The sequence below is a fragment of the Nomascus leucogenys genome, chromosome 11, assembly GCF_006542625.1.
Source record: "Nomascus leucogenys isolate Asia chromosome 11, Asia_NLE_v1, whole genome shotgun sequence".
In the NCBI taxonomy this organism is placed as follows: Eukaryota; Metazoa; Chordata; class Mammalia; order Primates; family Hylobatidae; genus Nomascus; species Nomascus leucogenys.
In genome coordinates, this window is record NC_044391.1 from 89,752,748 (window position 1) to 89,771,932 (window position 19,185).

The 19,185-nt window shown below is 36.0% G+C and overlaps 1 pseudogene; it reads left to right on the forward strand.

Moving 5' to 3' along the window:
- Nucleotides 1-517: 517 nt before the first annotated feature.
- Nucleotides 518-19,185, forward strand: part of LOC100591250 — a 164,725-nt pseudogene continuing 146,057 nt past the window's right edge.

Genomic DNA, 19,185 nt, shown 5'->3' on the forward strand with positions numbered 1-19,185 from the left:
AATGTGTGATCTACAAGTATATGCAACAAAATGGATGTATCTCATAAACAATGCTGAATGAGAGAAGCTAAACACAGTTGAATGAAAAGTTAACTTAAGCAAAACAGTCAAAGCTGCATACCAAGGGCATCAGACAAAGTCAGTTACCTTCAGTCAAGATGCATTGTTGCTCACTCTGCCTATTACCTGATTGGTCCTTCAGTATCAGTTGTTTTCTGCTCTGATGGATCCACACTTTGGTGAGACTTTGCTTATGCTTCTACTTTACTTCTTCTGCTGTTCCTGACCAAACTCTTCTCCTCTCCCTTCCCTGTCTCTCTCTGTCTCCCTTTTCCTCTTTCTCCCATTTTTCCCTGCCCCTCCATACATCCTCCTTGTCTACTCCATCCCCTCTTCCAGCCACACTCACCTCATGAGGCAAGGATCTATCAAGTTAGCTAGTCAACATGCAGAAGAGGTACCTCATTTGAGCAGAACCATAATCAAGCCACCTCACAGGCCACTATCAAACTCGAAGATGGATTGGAATACTCGCCAATTGTTAACTGGATTGGATGAATACATAAAATTGAGCCCTGTCTGTAAAGATGACTTATGGCCACAGGCTTAGGAGTGGTCTGTGGGCATATCCTGTATATGGACTCAACCAAATCACATTTCTGTTTAGTCCTCAACTCCAGCTACATTTTAAACTTTGGAAACCATGGGAATACCCTTTTACCTTTCTCACACTGTCCACTACAATGGCATATATATAGTGGTGGGTAGCCAATAATTATTTGAGAAGCCAATAACAACATATTTAATGGGTAAGCTGGTGGCCTAGTGTCCTGACCTTAGTTTAGTTTCTCCCATTGTTCTCAATTTCATCCTCAGATGATTGTATGTGAAATTTCTGGGTCTGTACCATAAGCTTCCCAAATCCATAAGACTAGAAAAGACCTTAGTTTATTGTTCAAAAGTCATATTTCAGATACCAAGATTATGACTTCTCTTTCTTCACATCAAAATTAGAGTGCATTCATTCTAATTAAAATGAAATATTGTTTTATTTCATTTAATCCAAGGTTAAATAATGATGTCATTCTGTGATGGCTCATTTTTAACAGAGAGCCACCGAAGTTTCTTTTTGTATGTCTAGTTACAGGAAGCTAATTCTGTTTGACTATTCACTTGCAGATATAAATGAATGTACCATTGACAATGGTGGCTGTCAAGATCGATGCTGTAATACAGTTGGCAGTTATTACCGCAAATGTCAACCTGGCCAGAAGCTGGAGGAAGATGGCAAAGCATGTGAAGGTAACAGTTAGGACTGTCTGCTTACTGATAAGGAAAGAGAGAACATCTATGTAATGCAAAAGAGGAGGTTTGTCTTTTATCCAGAGCCAGTTGAAGTGCCTGTGTTGAATGTTGTCAAGAGCACAGATCTTCTTCTCATGTCTAGATTACAATATTGTAACCCTAAGAACATTTCAAGTAGCTTCTTTTGGGAAACATATGATTATATGCTGGTTTGGTTATGTCATGTTCTGATTATGGAATTTCAATCATTCATTTAAATCCCTGGGTAAAGTGCATATTTTTTAAAGCATTTCATTTAATTCTAAAGTAAAAATGATACTTATCATAAAATACTCATATATTGCTACAGTGTAAATGGAGGGGCACAAAACTAACCACAGGAATAATATTCTTGGTATAGAATTAGCTTTTTGCACAAACCTCAATTTTCTGTTTCCTTTTAAAATTAATTCCTTCCTTTATTTATTAATTCATCATTTTATTCATTTGACAATCACTGAGTTCCTGCTCTGTATCAGGCAGTATTCCATGCTCTGGAGATATAAAAATTAATGAGAAATAAATTATGTCCTGAAGGAGCTCACTGATTAGAAGCAAAGATTGAAACATAAGCCCAAGCCTTACAAAGTGGTATTTTAAGGCATTATAGCATGCGGTAAGTGCATTGGATTCAAAGAGACATGTGTTTGAGACCTAGTTCTGTCACTTATGATTTGTGTTACCATGGGCAAGTTATTTTATTTTGCTAAGACTCTTCCTTCATTGATAATATTTAGAATAATGGTGGTTTCTAAACCACAAAAGTTGCTGTGAGAATTAAATAAGATAATGCATTTAAAGCACTTAGCATAAAGGGTGGTGCTCAAACGATAACTCTAAGTGGTATTCTCATTTATGAACTTAGTTGCTGCCTGTCTTGGGAATGTAATCGGGGACAGAGATTGCTTTCTTCTCTTAATTTCTGAAAGGGAACATAATAGATTAAAAGGATCACTATTACCAAGTCCTATAACTGTCCTTTCTGAATTTTTTCTATCTGGCCATATTACTAAAATGCCTGAGAATTTTATATGGTCAGGCATCTTTGTTTGTTTGTTTTAAGATGACAGTAGAAAAGCATTTATTCTAATTATGTTCTATCATTGATCTTAAAAAAATCACATTCTTTATTTCCCTTAACAAAGTTCATTCCTGATGGGGCATATACAGATAAGTTGGTAAGAGAAAACAAAACAAACAAAAAATATCCCCACTGAAGGCACCCGAGGCTAGGGCTGTGGGTTTCATTGAGACTACCAAAGGCAAGACAAATTGTAGGTGTGAGTAGGTTGGAAAATGTATCAGTTTCCCTTTATCATTCCCTCCCAGCAAGGCTTGTGCAGGCAGCAATAGGAAGGGCTCCAGGTAGAGAGCCAGCAGATGTTTAAAGGCAACTATGTCTGGACCTTCCTGGGACAGGATTCTCCCAGGAAGCATCCTCTGCCTGAAAAAGTGTAAATTCACAAAGGCAAACCCTAAATTCACCCAGGCTCTTTATTCATTCAAGTGCAATAAATTCTGTATTTCTGGATGAAATTATTTAGCAGTGGTGATCCCAGTACTGATTCAATCTCAGAAGAAGAGTCAAGGACTGCATTGTGTTCAAGGTAAAAGTGGGATGATGACCACTGAAGACAACATGATCTGTACTACGAGAATAGTGTTTTCATGAACCCTCCCTTCATCTGACAGGCAACAAGCTATTTATTTCTCTTTGAGTATTATTATTGCTGTATCATCGTCATTATTATAGATATATTTGAAGCACCTATCACAGCAATTCGCCATTGTTGGGTATAATAATTATTTTTATAATAGCTATTAGGCTAATAAGGCATGTTAGACTTTGCACCCACTAGTTCATTTACTTTCACTTATCTCCTATTTTAACTGAAGTTAGTTACTCATGGTCACTCATATAAGTGACGAGGTATTTAGAGAAATGATTTCCATGGTTTTATTTAGCTGAGTCCATTTGTACAAACTGAATACAATTAAGGTCGGTATTTGTATGAATCAAGAGTATGATAATCAAGAATCCAGAGTTTGATATAATGAGATAACATTGACTTCCTACTTGCCCAGGACTAGGGATGGTGGTATGGAGTAGAGCAGCTCACCTGCAACGAACCTCTTCTGTCAGTGTCATTGATGTTAGAATCCTTTTTTCTTTTCATTTCCTTAAGTGACTATTTGCTGGAGATGGTACTGCTAGAGGTTCAGCTTCCTTGATTGTTGAACATGCAATCATCTTAGGTTTATTTATATACATGATTAAATAAAATAGAATAGAGATCATTTTGAAATCCAGTGCATTCTAAAGCCACTGCAAATGAACATTCATGTGAATGTAGAAATGAGTCATTCATATTTATTTACTGGCTGGTAACAGTAGAGGTCAGTTGGTTTCAAAGGCCATTTAGTTGAATGCTACAGCATTGAATTAAACAGTCATTTAAAAATACTTTTACTTTGCATTAATATAAATTGAATTTGACTTATTTGAATTGCTTTTTAAAATATAGAAACCAGCATTTTAATGGGCATTTGTTGTACTATTTAAATAAATCTAGGCTGGGCATGGTGGCTCACGCCTATAATTCCAGCACTTTGGGAGGCCGAGGCAGGTGAATCACTTGAGTCCAGGAGTTCAAGGCTGCAGTGAGCTGTGATCACACCACTGCACTCCAGCCTGGACAACAGAGTGAGACCCTGTCTCTAAAATAATAAATAATAAATCTAGAGTCTGCCCTTAAGTAGACAGAATTTAAACATTTATAAACAATCTTGTTAGTTAATCTTACTCTTTAACTTTTTCTCTAAAGAGGTATAAACTTGTGGAGAAGGCTCTTGATTAGCTCAGTTTCACTGGCATCCCCTTCTTTCAGGCATAGCACTGAATCTAAAGAATGTTTTCTGATTCACATGCAGATTGATTCTTACAAGATATAGATTAAAGAAGCAAATGAAGGGAAAAAAATGTCTTCCACTGGATGCTGTGGGAGATATTCAAATATACACATAGCGTGTGTCAAGGATCCCCAAACTTCGGGCCACAGACCAGTACTGCTCCATGGTCTGTTAGGAACTGGGCCACACAGCAGGAGGTGAGCGGCGGGTGAGTGAGCAAAGCTTAATCTGTATTTACAGTTCCTCCCCATCACTCACATCACCACCTGAGCTCCACCTTCTGTCAGATCAGCCATGGCATTAGAGTCTCATAGAAATGCAAACCCTACTGTGAACTGCACATGCAAGGGATCTAGATTTTCTGTTCCTTACAAGAACCTAATGCTTGATAATCTGTCACTGTCTCCCATCACCCCGAGATGGGACTGTCTAGTTGCAGGAAAACAAGCTCAGAGCTCCCACTGATTCTACATTACATTGAGTTGTATAATCATTACCTATCACAATGTAATAATAATAGAAATAAAGTGCACAATAAATGTAATACACTTGAATCATCCTAAAACCATCCCCCTTACCCCAGTCTGCGGAAAAATTGTCTTCCACAAAACTGGTCCCTGGTGCCAAAAAAATTGGAAACTGCTGGTTCATACACACACAGACACACACACCACACACACACATATAAACATAGATCTATATATGTGCATATTTATATGTATATGTATATATGTTTATTGAAAGGACGTAAATTTCTTTCATTTGCTAGTGTGAGTGATTATTTTTACAGATTTTCAAATATGCACTATAATTGCATTTCAGAAAAAATCCGACTGGTATCATCATTTTATTTGCTATTAAAGTCAATTCTCTATTATTTTGTTTAGGATGTTGTATCCACAAATATGAGTGAAATAGGCCAGTAATTTTTGTTTCTCGTATGTTCTTTATGGCAGTGGCTCTCAACTGGGGTGATTTTGTCCCCCAGAGGCACTTGTCAATGTTTGGAGACACTATTGATTTTTACAACTGAGGGGAGTAGGTGCCACTGGCATCTAGTGGATGGAGGTCAGAATGTTGCTAAACATCCCCTTCTTCTGTAATTCTGATTATACTGCTTCAGATTTCAACCATTTAACTTTATGTTTTAGAAATCTCATTTTTCTCAAATTTATAGATTATTTTCTGTATGTATGCTCATTTTTAAAGTTATATTCTTTTCTTTTGCTATTTAACATATAAGCCTTCTATATTCCATATCTGAATCCAGCATCTGGGGTCCTTGTGGAAGGTCTAAATCTGTTGTTCCTTATTTCTAGGCCCATTAGTTACACTCTCTTCCCTTTCATGTTATATACACTAATACCTCTGTTCCATAATTTCTTACAGAGCACTGTACTTATTTACACATTTATGCTGTCAATTAGATTGGGGATATCTCCTGGGAAAGAACCATGTCTTATCACTTTTTCATCCCCAGCACACAGTTGTCTAGCATGTAGAGGAATTCCATAAATGCTTATTGAATAAATGAATACCATCATCCTTTCAAACATACAAGCATACAGTCAATATGGCTTTTATTCATTTTATTCATTTCCTTATCTACAGATTCTAATCATGCTGGAATTGTCACTTAAAGTTTGACTAGTTAAACTATTTGGTTATCAGTAGGTCTCAGTGTAAATATTTGCTGATAAGTCATTTGAAAGGGAAAAGTCACATTTTTTTATTTCTATGAAGCAAATCAAAGACTTTTGGCTTACTTTCAGCTTTCTTAAAAGTTTCTTCATATGGCTTGTCTAAATTATTGGTGCCACAGTGTAAGTAGTGTGGCTATTCAAGCATGGTAATCTTGTGGTGTCAAAGAAATTTTCTAAATGAAATGGTAACTAATATTACTATACATTCTAATAAATTAACTTACAAAGGCAGTGAACATTGTTTGGACATTTGAGATAAATTCTTCTATTTGAGAGAAATAAATGAACATATACTATACATTGATAAAGGCATATTGTTTAATTGATAAAATATTTTAAAGTAATTTTAATGATATTTTGGATCTTTTTTTCTAAAGCGTATTGGAAATAATTAAGTGAATAAACAGAGAATATAATTCAGCATACCACAGTGGTGGAATTACAGAATATTTGAGCTTCCAAAAGGCTTCTATAGTTGGAATTCCAGGGAGATTAAATGATTTGGACAAGCTAACGATGCTAGTTGATGAGCAAAATGACACCAGAAGCCAAACTTTCTTATTTGTTACCCAGTGTCCTTTCCCTTTGATGTGGTTGATGGGCAGCATGAACCAGATGCAGACTAGTCTGACTGTGGGGTCACAGTGTTGTGGGGGTAGAGAGGCCCTCAACTCATAGAAGCCATGATTGTCAGAGGAGGGAAATTAAGACCCTGAGAGATTGACTGATTTCCTCCAAGTCCTAGACAATTTATTTGTAAAGCAAAGAACAGAATCCAGTTCCCCCTTTCCCATTTGTCATTATTCTTCATTGAAAAATCAATCTGGTCAGTAAACATTTATTGGGTAACTACTGTATGTTCAGCACTGTGTTGGGTAATTTGAGAATACCAGATTAGTACAAAATATGGTTTATTTCTTCACAGAGTTTCAGTATCATTAAGCATCCTGAATATAAAATGATTGTGTGATATTTTACATGAAAGTCAAGTAATTATATTATATTCTTTGAGAGTTCACTCAGTCTAGCTGTTTGCCTCCAAGCAGCATGGTATCTAAACCAGCTAGTTGTTTACCCTAGTATTAGAGATCTCCAAGGCAGGATGTCTATTTAATAACTCTTGTGATCAGGAAAGCGTTCCTTATGTGTCACCTATATTGCTCCTGTTTAAGTTTAAACCTGTGTGTTTTATTTTCTTTTTAGTTCAGAGACACTTAAATAATCAGTAATTCTCCACACACAGCACACTAATGTGTAGTTATTCAACTTAGTAAAAACACTTATTGTGCCAAATATAGTCCATTGGCACTTGAAGAATAAAATATGATATATATACACACATACGCATGCATATTTATTTTGAGTTTATTAAGAAAACTTGAAATCATTATGAAGAATTTTTCTACTTCTGCATGTTGCTTCTCTTAATAGTCACTTATAAAGGAACTCTGTACCTCTTTCTATTGGTGTTATGGAGCATGCAAAGTAATAGCAGTTCCCTGGCCTCAAAGAGCTAGCCAACTATTGGAGTAGTCAACTATTGGAATTGCCAGCTATTGAAATTTATACAGATGAAGAATAATTTGAAAAAAATCCAATATAGTCTATCCACATATACTAAAGATTGTCCATTTTGAATTTATAGAAACACATTCACAATACAGAATAACTACATTTAAAAGGCTTGAACCACTTAAAATATGGGGGATTTATCTACTTGATTCATAATTGTATTCAGAGTTTTTCTTCTTCTTATTCACCAAGTACGTATCAGACCCTTACACTGTGCTCCATGTCAAACAAAGAGCACAAATTTTGGGTTCAAATATTGACTCTAACATTTACTAGCTGTGAGACTTAGAGCAAGTTATTTAATATCTATGGGCTTTCCCTTCATCTATAAAACCAGAATAATAATACTTAGCCTTATATAGGTTGAAAGATCAAATGAGATGTAGTTTGAAAGCATCTTGATGGTAGGAAAACCTTCTTTCCCCTGTTTCGTGCTCACCTAAAGAGGGATTGTTTATTAGTAACATTCTTGACCTCTGTCTGCACCCCACATCTCCCAGTCCCTTCTTCCCAAGAGAAGAGGTGTGAAAATACCTCACTGGTGAGTCTGGGGAAATAAATTGGTCTGTTGAGTTTAGCTCACATTCATATTTTCTCTTTGGGGCCTGCAAATGTCTGCAAAAAGTGACCATTCTGGTCTGCTTCTCTGCTTAAATGTTAAGTTTCACCAGGCCAGGACCCCACATGAGGAAGACAGGTTTTCCATCTACCTGGGACCAAGTGGGAGAGTTTGTCTAATTCTGCATGCATTTTTGGGAAGCCCATTGTTGCTGCACCCTTAAATTCTCTTATCCAGTTTCAACTTTAACAACAATAAAATGGATATTTTGCCTCCATATGCCTATTTTGAATTAGATCTCAATTAATTCAAAATTCAGGCAGGCAACATGAATTTGTTATTGTATCCCCTCAAAATAGTGGCACTTTATATTTGCCTAATGCTTAGGAAATTTTATTTCTCCCCAGTTTTTTTTATTACCTCCTATGCTATTTGTTGTTGAAGATTTAAAAAAATGTGCAATATTACCTTTTTCTCTCCCAGGAGCTTGCAGTTCAATAAAGGAGATTAGATGGATACACAAACAGCTATAGTGTAAGATAGCAGGAGTAAACATAAGGCAGGCACAAGCAAAGTGCTATGAGAATTAAGAGGAGAAAAAGATAACCCACTGTTGAATCAAAATGGGCTGCAAGGAACCGGGACAGACACTAATCACTTAGCCCTGGGACTGAACAACCAACCTTCCATTTCTTTAATTTCCTTAATAAAATTCCCTAGTGGAGTTCTGCTCAATATGACTTGTCCTGCTATCTCTTGTGTCTCTTGATTGACACTGGAAGGCATCTGGGATTTTAACAGCAAAGCTACTACTGCGTTCCCAAGACATTCCTTGCAGAAATTTCTGAGAGTATTCTTAAATATATGTGTCTTTTAGACTAGAGTGAAAACACATATAATTCAAATCTGAAACTCTGTTATGAAAGTGGAAATCAACTTTATTTATATTTAAGCCAGTCTTTTAAATAAAGTCCATCATTTCTTCCCCAATAATTCTGAGTAACTGCTTCAACACCTCAGCTTTCAGCTAACATTTAACTGTAGTCAACAGAGTATCTAGAAGTGAGAGGAGCTGGAAGAGACTAGAGCTGATACAGATTCCCCAAGATGAGCTGGCTTACTTAGCAGATTTCATTAGGGACATGCAGATTTATGGCAGTTATGGCTTCTATAGGTAGTGCCAAAAGAGGCAGATGAGAAAAAAAATTAGGTCTTAGAGGTCTGTGGCTGACAAGCAAGACATCAAAAGGCTTCTTATTGCCTCAGCAGCCCATGTCACTCTTACTACAAAAACAATGCAGCAGAAGCAGCCAATCAGGGCAAATGGCTGTGTGAAGGTGTCTGAACGTGGTGAGCAGCAAGATACCTCCTTATCAAAATTTGGCTCATGGTCCTTAAATTTTACTGTAAATTGGGAAGCATAAAATATTTTGTATTCTGAAGAATAAAACTTTTAGGTTCATTCACAATTATTTTTTAGTTTCTCTGTTTAGTAGTCTTAAAAATGAGCTGATATTTTTAAAAGATTGTATTATTATATTTGCTTCCCAGAAATATTTTCCAACTGATGCATCCTGTCTTGAATTCTTCAAATGTGTGTTTACCTTGTAGGTATTTTTTGTATTATGAAATCATACCTACCAAAAGATCAGTATGATCCTGTATTCTAAAGCATGATCCTTTTAGACTTCTAAAATGTAGAGGGTTGGTTCCTGCCCTTACAAGATCCATATTCCTTTCTATTACTATCATAAAAGTAGTTATGGATGACTGACTTTTTAATTTTCTTGCTATAAGAAATTCCTTCATCAATTTTTAAGTAATGGATACTTATTTTTCTTGCAATAAGGACTTATTAAGGGAGCCTATGAATACATATGTGTGATTTTTAATCAGGAAATAAGTCAGTTAAAATTGATTTGTTATTTTGCTGCTATTGACTTTCATGTGTTTGTATTTTTAGTGGCCTTCTAATGACCAGTCACCCTCAGCATATGATAACATAGAAAGAAATGAAGGTACTCATTTCTGAAAAAAACTATATACTGTAGTTCATAAATTCAAGTTAATTTTCTGTTTTTATTATTAATTCCAATTCTTAGTTTGTTAACAGGCCAGGTCTGTACTTCCTTGAATTTAATTTAGATCATAATAAAAGTATACCATTCATTTTATTTGTCCCAATGGATGCATTTGATGCATGTATTCCACATGTATTACTGGTAAACCCAACCTTCTGAGAGTATGCATATTTATTTGTATTTTTAGTTTATATCTTCTCTGTGAGTATCTCATTGATAAGAGTATATTCCTAAGAATAGTAATATTGTAAACATACGGAATTCTTTGTGCTATTACAAATACAAATGTCTTATATTTCACATTTCCTATAAATAGGAAAGATATATGAAAAGAATCTGGAGAACTTTTCTAAAAAGTGTTATTCTCATTTTAATAAGGGAGATAGCAGGTCTCTAACATTGTATGAAATCACAGGCTTTTGTGATTATTTATCAAAATACACAGAGTAATTGATTATAAATTAATTATTGTCATTCAAATATGATTTTTTAAGTCTATCTTGCAGAATGAGAAAAGCAGTTAATGTTGTATAAAACCATTTGAAAATACTCAAGTAATAGACCACCTGAAGGGAACCGCATACTGTAGGAGGTCATTGCTGGCTAGGAACACACACAGGAAGGGAACAGGTGTTAGCTTTGGTTGATCTCAGACTGGCACTGGGTCCTAGTGACTCCCATTTCAGGGTTGGGATAGAGAAGAGCAGAACTAAGATACCCTAGGTTTCTCTGTCTGTGTGGGCATGAGAGGTCGGGGAGAAGGGCAGGAGAGAGGAGAGACAAGAATAATCATGTAAAGGAATGCATTTTATACATACATACTTTATGCTGTATCAAACACATGTTTCTAAGTTATAAAGTTCTCTAGTTCTGACAAGCTTACTGAAGTGGGACACTTCAAATCTTATAGCGGTCTCAGCAATAGCATAAACCATCTAGATGATATGTGCAAACAAAATGTCTTTTCTCTGCTTCATTTATATTTAATAATTTTTTAGCATGACTAAGATGACCCCTGTGGCAATCCATCAAAAAATGTAGACAAGAATAAGAAAAAAGTTGTTTATAAATTGCTTTTCATTGGTGAGAAAATAAGTTGATTTAAAATCATCTGTTGTATAACTTTGAACAAGCGAAATGGAAGCTTCTGTATTTAAATCAGTGATCTATTTATTTTTGTATTTACTTTAAAATATATTTATATCTATATTTATTTTTCTGTATTCAAATGTTTTGTAATTAAATTTTCTGCATAAATATATAACATATATTTATATTTATTTTTAAATATATTTATTTTATATTTATTTTTCTGTATTTAAATCACTGATCTATTTACTTTTATATCACTTCTTTTATTTTAAATAATCATCACATTTTGGTGGCCTGACTGAGCTTTGGAAAACAAATTAAAACTGCAGCTAGGAAAATTAGGTTAATTATAATTCATTAGATGCTGTCTTTATTAAAAGTGAATTTATTTAATCCCCATAAAAAACCCTAAGGCATGAGAAAGCAAAATAGCTGTGTAAAAGCTTAGTGTACTCAACAATTATAAGATACTACAGTTCAGTACTTAATGTGCATATGAATCACCTTAGATCTTGTTAAAATGCAGATTCTGATTCAGCAGGTGTTAGATCAGCCTAAGAATCTGCATTTCTAGCAGACTTCTGGGATTTGCGATGATGCTGATCCAGCGACCATACTGGGTAAAAAGGCTTTTGTCAGCTCATTCTTGCAATGTGTCAGATAATAATTAAGCATTTGCTAATTATAATGCAGCCATAGAGAAGGGATACAAAATGGTGTGAAATGTGGTGCCTGTAATTCTGAAACATTTTAAGAAACTGTTTTGTTGAGATAAAATTCACAGCCCATACATTTCATCCATTTAAATTGTAAAGTTCAAAAGTTTTCAGTATATTCACAAATATATGCAGTCATTACTACAGTAGATTTTAGAACATTTTTATCATGTCAAAAAGAATCCCTATACATTTTAGGATCACTTCCCTCCACTCCCATCACTCCCATAGCCCTAAGCAACCACAAATGTACCCTTTGTCTCGATAGATTTCTCTATACTTTTATATCAATGGAATTATATAATATGCAATGTTTTGTGACTGGCTTCTTTCACTTAGCATAATGTTTTTAAGGTTCATCCATGTTGTATCAGTACTTCATTCCTTTTCATGGACAAATAATATTTCATTGTATAAACATACCACTTTCTGTTTATCCATTTGTCATGATCCTTTGGATCCATGGACATTTGGATTGTCTCCACCTTTTGGCTGTTATGGCTAATGCTACTATAAACATTCATGTGCAAGTTTTGTGTGTAGATAAGTTTTATTTCTCTTGGGTGTATACCTAAGAGTTGAATTGCTGGATTATATGATAATCATACATTTAATTCTTCTGAAGCTTTTAATTTAGATAAATAGATTTTAATACATAAATATGCATATGTGTATGCATATAAACACACTGTATCAAACATTTGGCTTCATGAAAAAGGGTCCATGGTCAAATAATTTTGGAGAGCACTACATGCTAAAGCTCTCTTAAATCAGGCAAAAAGGGAACCATTTCACTTTGTTTAACACAGGTTTCCAAACATGTTTTTTAAACATGTTTGGAAATTTTTTAAAAGCAAAATGTTTAAAACTCAAGGATTTAGTAGAGAGCATTTTGAAAAATGGCTTAATTGCATATTCTGGAAATAGAAAACTTATTGGATAGGGCAAAGAGTATATTCAGGGACCTAGTGGATGATTTATTGGGGCTAGACAGAGGATAGCTTCAACTCAATAGGTAAATCCCATAGGTAAGTGGATAGGAATGTGGTTTCTGATGGAGGATATCTGAGTAGAGGAATGATAGGGTGGAAATGTGATTTCTGAAAGTTGTTCTGCATGAGTCATAGGATGTTATAGAAAGGCAAAAAGACATGGAAATGACAGGGATACCATTTACGGGCCAGTGAAATTGCCTAGCTATTAATATCCATAACTTGTATAAAGAGGGAAGAATCAGTTAATTCTGATGACACAATGGACCCAAGGGAAAGGGGACATATCAAAGTCTCTTTAAGTAAGATGATGAATAATAATAAATCTATTATTGATAGCAGAAATGCCAAATGCAGTATCTAGAATAAGTGCATCTTTAAAAGCACTAAACAGAAATATAACATTCCAACCAGATGTATCTTATGAAATTTTCTAACATTATAGAAAAATGATTATATAAAAATGATGAAGACCTATTTATTCATCCTTTTTTATTTGAAAATTAGTACTTGATTTCTGTGTGTGCGCTGCCATAGGTTTTGATGTTGCCATCTGGCAGAGTCTGCTTATTATCTTCATTATGAACCTAGACTTTCTTTTTATGCTGGTTTCTATTTCCCATTAAATCAAAAGTTATGTCAATTTCAAATTAATGAGAAGTAAGTATAAAGATGGAAACTCCCCCTCAATTATTAATTATGCTTTTGGAGCATAATATTTAGCACTGCTCAAATCTGGTTGTAAATAAGTTCTTTCATTGATGAGATGACCTGTCTTTACTTTTTCTCCTGCTACTGTATTTACTGTTTCCCTTTTGTTTGATGTCATTGGAAAATGAAGTTGCCAGATGGTTTGCAAAAAGAAGTGAGCAACAACTTCTCTTTTTTAAAAAAAGTTTCTTTATATACAAATAAGTAAGCAAGCAAACAAAAAAGAATGTTTGCTTAAAAAGAAAGAAAAAAATTTGCTTAAAAGATACACAGAGACACACGCAGAATCTCAGAGTGTTAATTAGATGCTCCTGTTTATATCAGGATGAATATGCCATATATGGGTGATAGTTCCTAAATTAGGTAAAAATAGGGATCTTGAGGAGCCACACATTGTCAGCATAACACACAGCATGAAGACAGCCCCCTGGCCAGCCTTTTTCCTTCAGTTATAGCTATTCAAGTCTTCATTTTTACAAGTAGTACTCTCCGATATCAAAACAGATTCACTTTTTTTGTCCACATGACTTTAGGCAGTATGAAGATCACTAACGCAGGCATTATGAAACCTTAGTGATTTCAGATTCACCGCCAACTCTATAACCCAGAATATATCTCTTCACTTCTCTGGGCCTTAATTTGCTCATCTATAAAATGAGACATTAGGAATGGAACATCTTCAAAGTCTCTTTCAGGTTGTAATTGCCGTAATTCACAAGCATAAATCTATTATTTTAAGTGTAATTCAAAAGCTGGAATTCTGTGCAAGAGGCCAGGAAAAGATTTTTAGAGGTTATAATGACCACATAAAAACTACTTTTCTTAACCTTATAGCTAACACAGAGAACCTATGGTATCTAGTAAGATACGAGATTATATCAAATTAGAGGCTAGAAGAGAGCAAAGCAAAAGCAGCAATTAAACTTTATCACACATCACAGCAGCCGTGGATTCTACTTGGCCTTTTAGGCACAGCTTTAAGGTAACCTTGTTTTCCATTTGGCTTGCTGTGTTTCTGTGCCTCTCCCAAAAACATTTCTTAGATTTCCCAGTTCTATCCCAGTGTTAGACACCTACCTTGTATTCAGTATATTCATGTTGAGCTTATTGTCATCAATTATCCACATCAGTGGTCAGTTTAGAGGAGATTTTAGACAAGAAAATAAAATATTATGTGTTTTCTCAAATAATTATTTGACTTCCTCATTTTTCAATTGAGAGGAATAGCTGCAGTCTCAAATACTTCTGCAAAAAACATGTTCACATATTAATTTAAAGTGCTAGTTACAGGCTGGGCGCGGTGCCTCACGCCTGTAATCCCAACACTTTGGAGGCCGAGGTGGGTGGATCACCTGATCAGGAGTTCGAGGCCAGCCTGACCAACATGGTGAAACCCCGTCACTACTAAAAATACAAAAAAAAAAAAAAAATAGCTGGGCATGGTGGTGGGTGCCTGTAATCCCAGCTACTCGGGAGGCTGAGGCAAGAGAATCGCTTGAACCAGGAGGCAGAGGTTGCAGTGAGCTGAGATCACGCCATTGCACTCCAGCCTGGGCAACAAGAGTGAAACTCCGTCTCAAAAATAAATAAACAAACAAACAAACAATAAAGTGCAAGTTAGGTTCTTTTTTGCCCAATAAAATGGTTTACATTTGCTGTGCTGGTTCTCAGAAAATAAATTTTAAATGATAAAAATTTACATGATTTTGTATGATATATGATTTTTATTTTAGCAGAAGTGCTTATACAAATTTTATCCTTGGGTTTCTATACATACTTCACACACACTGTGACAATTAACTTCGTAGTTATCATAGATTATTAAGCTTATCCGAACAGAGATGTAGCAATGTAGTTTTAAGGGATTGGTGCTTTTTAAAATGTTGTTCTTCATAGGTCTTTTCTAATGTGTATGTGATACTGGCCTAAGTGAGAGAGCCAGTAGGCTGAGCTCAAGAATTTGGAGAAAGAAAGAAAATTAGATGTCCTTTAAAATTCAACACAAAATCAAGTGGAGAAAAATAAGGAGAATTAATTCTGTTCTCAGAGAGGCTTAAAGAGCCTGACTATAATCTGATGCTATTCATAGAGCTTAAGAAAGATCCTGGCAATCAAGTGTGGTCAGATACACAGATGTACAAGGAGAAAAAACTATCCAGGAATGCCCAGGAAAGATGAAGCCTTAACCAACAGACTTTGAGAATCCCTGTCCTATGTGCAAATGAATATGTTAGGCTAATTTATCCCATTAAACAGCAAGTTTCATCTCATTGATTCCATTTGTTAGATCTCTGTGATAGCTTATATTATAGTTCCTGCATCAGTCTGGGTCCAATCAGGAGAGAAAGAAACTGCACAGTAATTTGAACATGGGAAGTTTAATATAAAGAATTAACTACAACAGGAGGTTGGAGTAATAAGGAACTGGCCCATAAGAAATAAAGAGAATGCTAAAAAATACAGGATTTCAACTACTACCTTCTAGGGATGAACTGATTCCATTTCACCCAAAGAAGAGACTCCCCCAGGGCTGAGATCCAGACCTAGTTGGAAAGGGTGCGACCACAGTTCACTGAATGGCAGAGAGGTCACTGTGTTGCCACACCAGCAGAACTTGAAAATTGGGCTGCTTGAACTTGCCAGAAATCTACGGTCTAGGATGTGGGAGAAAACTGTTCAAGGTAAGTTATCTTTTGCCCAAGGGGAGAGTCAGGGGAAGTTGCTGGTCATTGGATGCTGCTGGCCACCCATGACTGCACAAGTCGGGTGCTAAAGAAACTACATGTGCTGCAGGAGCCTGGCACCAGAGAAGCTGCCACGTTGTAGAAGATGGGATTGAAGAAGCTACGTGCAAACTAGCAACCTAGCTGTAAACCCTAGAGGCCACCACACTGCCGGCAAATAATGCTGGAGAAAGGGCCTTTCAAAGGCTGGAGAAAGGGCATTTCAAAGCCTAGGTGCTGGGAAAGTTGGACACATTGAGAAAACCAGTTGCTGGAGAAGATATCTGAACTATGGGAGCCAGACACTGAAAAGTCTACACAGGCTCCAAGAGCCAGACTAGAGAAGTCGTCTGCTTCAGGGGAGCCAGGAACAAGAGAAGCTGCATCAGGAGCCTGTCTAGAAAAGTACACTGGAGCCAGGAAGGATGATGCTTACTCTACAATGTCTTTCCATTGCCCTGTACTGGAAGTTTTAACATAGTGCCTGCTGACAAAGGGAAATTAAAGGGCCCAGATCCATTTTCATAGTGAAGGCAAAAATAATGAACTTGGAGATAGGAGGCAATTAATCAACAATAAGCAGTTCCCAGCTATGCTTCCTCTGCTCCATAAGAGACGCATAAAAATGTGTCCTTCGTCCCTTATTAATACATGTAGATTTGGGTACTCCCCTGAAGGCAAAGGTATTTCTCCCATCCATTGGTTGACTTGGGCTTATGACTTAGTTGGGTCAATAGCATAGCACTTAATGTGATATAGCACCAGTTCTGAGCAGATGTTTTAAACGTGACTCCATAGGTTAGCATGAACTCTTCCATCTTTGCCCTGTGCCATAAAGAAAGCAAGTCCCAGACAGAATCTACTCTTTTATCTGGGTCCCAGAATGATGTACAGAGCTGAGTAGAGCGACAGCCAACCTGAGACCTCTAAGCAAGGAAAAAATATTGGTGGTCGTATGCCCCTTAGCCTTTGGGTTGTTATTACAACAAAAGCCGACTAATGCAGTTTCTATGCTTGACAACCAACTTTCCGATTTCTATTTGGCTAATCATGATAATGCAGCATTAAGACCTATAAACCATTAGGTCATTTTCTGATTTTACATATTCGTCTGCAGCAAGGAGATAAAATGAAGTGACAAGGCCCCCTTAGATTGAAGAGAATTCATCATAGTCATTTCATCCTGAGGGAAGTCTTCAGTGGCAGCTACCAGAACTTCCCAGATGACGTCTCAGACTTGCCTAAGTATAAATCCTTGGGTGGAAGATTAGAGATGAAAAAGTTATTGTCAATAGTTTCTTTAAGGTATAGGGCCTCTCTACATGGCTGTTGATCTTCTCTTTGCCAGTTTTCATGATTTGCTGCAAAGATTATCATTTATTTCATTTTATCTGGTCTTTATCAAATGTCCCCTAATCATTTGGGACACTGGGTTGTGTCTAAAGTTTATCTTTAGAAACTGCTGTTCTTGATGAGACTTGGTAGATTTCTACACAACTTTCTGTGGAAGAAAATTGTTTTTGATAATAGTGTTATATAAATTCTTCTTCAGCGGTCACTATAGTCTAACAACACATAGTTCATATTAACATAGGCTTTCTTTTCACTCATTGATTTATTAGAAAATAATTTTCTAACTCACTATTATAATATTCATTATAATTATAATTGCTATTATTATTATTATATTTGGTAATCTCGGAGCATCCCCAAACTGCCACACACACCCACACACACATATACACATAAAGAAGTCTGAGGCTAGATATTTCAGCCTTTATTGAGCTGAAAAATCATATTGCTGTTCAACAAGATTTTTTTCAATTAAAATCAAAAGTAAGAATTTACTTCCTATGATCACTAAATAATTAAAAGCATAGGTCAGATATTTGCATGTATATAAGATATATGTTTAAGAAAAGAAACGGTTCTAATACTTTGAGTGCGAGGACTATTACTTCCTGTAGATATTCAAAAATATTGACTAGAGTTTTTAAACCCTCCTTCTGCAGTAATGATCAGTCCTGGAACTAATTTAATTTGGGCACGTTCATGAAGGACATCATGAGGAGACAGAAAATAGCCACAGAGTCTAGTCCAGTATCTGCTACTGTACTTGGAGAATCTTAGTTTTCTCATCTCTAAAAGGGGAATAATAACATATGCCCAAACAAACTTATGGATTTTTTTTTTTTTTCGAGATGGACTCTCACTCTGTTGCCCAGGCTGGAGTGCAGCGGCGCGATCTCGGCTCACTGCAAGCTCTGCCTCCCGGGTTCACGCCATTCTCCTGCCTCAGCCTCCCTAGTTGCTGGGACTACAGGCGCCTGCCATGACGCCTGGCTAATTTTTTGTATTTTTAGTAGAGACGGGGTTTCACTGTGTTAGCCAGGATTGTCTCGATCTTCTGACCTCGTGATCCGCCTCCCAAAGTGCTGGGATTACAGGCGTGAGATGGGGTTTTTTTGAGAATAAACTGAGTGTTACGGTGAAAAGGAGATGTCAATAGCAAAGGTCTTTGCAAATGTGAAATTTTTTGATGCCATGAAATAATTGGTTGATGGTATGTTAATGTCTTCTAAATGCCATTGAACCTGAAACCTAGCCAAGGGAATAAGACTTAATCAGAAGAGTGATCTTCAAAATATATCTTACTACAGAAAAAGCAGAAGATATTAGGACAGATCTTAAAGTTTAGGGCAGGTAGAAATGTAATTTCTCCTTCTGAAGTCATTAATAACCTGATTGTAACTTCGACTATCAGAAAGTATGATATTCCCCA